This window comes from Bison bison, unplaced genomic scaffold, assembly GCF_000754665.1.
Source record: "Bison bison bison isolate TAMUID 2011002044 unplaced genomic scaffold, Bison_UMD1.0 scf7180017864061, whole genome shotgun sequence".
Taxonomy (NCBI): Eukaryota; Metazoa; Chordata; class Mammalia; order Artiodactyla; family Bovidae; genus Bison; species Bison bison.
The window spans coordinates 5,380,894-5,384,261 of NW_011494633.1; positions in this window are offsets into that span (position 1 = coordinate 5,380,894).

The following is a 3,368-nucleotide window of genomic DNA, read 5'->3' on the forward strand; positions in this document are numbered from 1 at the left end:
GGGGCGTCCAAAATCACTGCAGATGGTGACTGCAGCCATGAGATTAAAAGACGCTTACTCCTTGGAAGAAAAGTTATGACCAGCCTATGACCAACCACAGCATATTGAAGAGCAGAGACATTACTTTGCCAACAAAGGTTCGTCTAGTCAAGGCTATGGTTTTTCCTGTGGTCACATATGGATGTGAGAGTTGGACTGTGAAGAAGGCTGAGCGCCGAAGAATTGATGCTTTTGAACTGTGGTGTTGGAGAAGACTCTTGAGAGTCCCTTGGACTGCAAGGAGATCCAACCAGTCCATTCTAAAGGAGATCAGCCCTGGGATTTTTTTTGGAGGGAATGATGCTGAAGCTGAAACTCCAGTACTTTGGCCACCTCATGTGAAGAGTTGACTCATTGGAAAAGACTGTGATGCTGGGAGAGATTGGGGACAGGAGGAGAAGGGGACGACAGAGGATGAGATGGCTGGATGGCATCACTGACTCGATGGCCGTGAATCTGAGTGAACTCCGGGAGTTGGTGATGGACAGGGAGGCCTGCCATGCTGCGATTCATGGGGTCACAAAGAGTTGGACACGACTGAGAGACTGAACTGAACTGAAATGAAGGTATTCTTTCCTAATGAAAGGAGATTCATGGATGGGAATGCTCTTCTCCTCTAGCCAGCTGTTGTCACATCTAAATGTGATGTTGGAAGTGTGGCAGCCAATCGTGACCATAAGGCCAAGCCTAGGGCCAAGCTATATGCTGAGGAAAGATGAAAAAAGGGTCTGGGTCCTTGATGATGTCACTGAGAACCAACACTGAACTTTCCCTCAAGTAGGTGAATTATGTGAAATAACGAAACCCCTACTGTTTACAGGCTTCCCAGGTGGCTCAGATGGTAAAGAATCTGCCTGCAATTCAGGAGACCTGGGTTTGATCCCTGGGTCGGGAAGATCCCATGGAGAAGGAAATGGCAACCTGCCAGTATTCTTGCCTGGAAAATCCCTTGGACAGAGGAGCCTGGCGGGCTACAGTCCACGGGGTTGCAGAGTCAGACACGACTGAGCGATTAACACTTTCCACTTTCCTTTCCTGCAGTTTACTCCTCTCATAGTTGGAACTTTTGCTGTGTACAACTCAAAGTATTCTGGCAGAAACAAATAAACCAGCATTTTCCAAATTCTCCAGTGTGTAAACCTGTGTTAGGAGCCTTTTAAAGGTCATTACCATTTTATCTCCATCATACATTTGAGGAAACTGAAGCTTTTTGTTTTTGTTGGTGGTGGTGTTCAGTCACTAAGTCATGTCCAACTCTTTGTGACCCCAGGGAGTGCAGCATGCCAGGCTTCCCTGTCCCTCACTCTCTCTCAGAGTTTGCTCAGCCTATGCAATATTGTTCTTTGCAGCATCAGACTTTCACCACCAGACACATTCACAACTGAGTGTCATTTCTGTGTTGGCCCAGCCACTTCATTCTTTCTGGAGCTATTAGTAATTGCCCTCCACTCTTTCCCAGTAGCATACTGGACACCTACCAACCTGGGGGGGTCATCTTCCGGTGTCATATATTTTTGCCTTTTCATACTGTTCTTGGGGTTCTCATGGCAAGAATACTGGAGTGGTTTGCCATTCCCCTGTCCAGTGGACCATGTTCTGTCAGAACTCTTCGCTATGACCTGTCCATCTTGGGCGGCCCTGCACGGCATAGCTCATAGTTTCACTGAGTTACGCAAGCCCCTTTGCCACGACATGGCTGTGATCTGTGAAGAGATACTGAGGCTTAGAGGGTTAGGGTTATGTGCACAAAGTCACATACTAAGTAACAGAGGCAGAAGTCTAGTCTGTTGTGAATTCAGAAAATTTATAGAGCACTCTTCCCAGTCTCTCCAGGGACTGGGAAGGCAGTGCAGAGGAGACAGACAAATCTGGGCTTTCATGAAAGTTCCATTCCAGTAGGGGAGACTGGCCTTAAAGAAGTGAACCAATAAGCAAGGTTATTTTATTTATTTTGTTTATTTATTTTGTTCGTGGTGAGTCTCAGTTGTGCTTGTGGGATTTTCACTGTGGCACGTGGACTTCTTCCGTGTGGCATGCACACTCTTAGTTGTGGGACTGGGATCTAGTTCCCCAACCAGGGGTCAGACCCCAGGCCCCCTGCACTGGGAGCACACAGTCTTACTTACTGGACCATCAGGGAAGTCCCAAGGAATGTTATTTTGTATTTGTGATGATTACTAAAAAGGTCATAAACAGGGTGATATGGTAGAAAGTAATTGGGTTCCCGGTGTGTGTTGGAGGGGGAGTGAACATCTGAGATAGGGTAACTGGGGAGTGCTTTTTAGAGGAGTCACATTTGAACTAAACCTTGACAGACAGGAAAGAGCTGCTGTTGCCATGTGGGGACCCAGGGAGGGGCCTCCAGGCAGAGGGAGCAACATGTGCAAAGGCCCTGAGGCAGCAAAGAGCTGGGGACATTTGAGAAGCTGAAAGGAGACCTCTGTGACTGGAGCTCCAGAAGGAATGGAGGAGGCTAACTTTGGAGAGAAGCAGGAATCAGCTACTGTAGGGTCTTGTAGGGCCTTACAAAGAGTTTGGATATTATTCTGATTGAGATGAGGAGTCACTGAAAGAGTTCAAGCATGGGAAAACGTTATCTGATTTACATAAAAAAATTTTTTGGGCCACACCCTGAGGCATGTGGGACCCTAGTTTCCCGACCAGGGATTGAACTCAAGCCCCCTGCATTGGCAGGCAGTCTTAACCACTGGACCAGTGGGGGAGTCCCTTTGATTTACATTTTTGCTAGGTCTCTCTGGATGTTGTCTGAGAATTGGATAGTAAGGGATAGCAGTGGAGGCAGCAAGACAAGTTGGGAGGCCATTGGTGCAGCCTTAGGCTTAGAATTAGGGGGTGGCCTGGAGAAGGCTGAACAGATTCCAACCAGGTTCCCAAGCCACAAGCAACAGGACTTACTAAGGGATTATATGCGCAGGGTGTGGAAAAGGGATAAATCAGGGTTGGCCTCAGGGCTGGGGCTTGGGCAACTGGGGAAGTGGTGACATCTCAGGGGAGAGGAAGAGGTTTGGAGTTCTGTTCTGGAGTCCAGAGCTGATATTCTTTCCATCCTACTCCACTGCCTCCTTAAAGTTAATAAAATACAAACTTTACCTGAAGAATTATTACTGCCTGTGGGTACCTCTGAGTGGTGAGTGATGGGAAGCAGGAAAGGACTCCAGGAGACAGCAGAAGCTCTAAGAGCATTTTCTTGCTTCCTCCAAAGTGCTTCTAAAGCATATTTGTTTCCTGGGATCATTAACTTAGCACGGTGTCTCCTAAGGCTCCGGCAGAAGCAGATCCTCAGATAAGAATTGTGAAGTCACATAGTT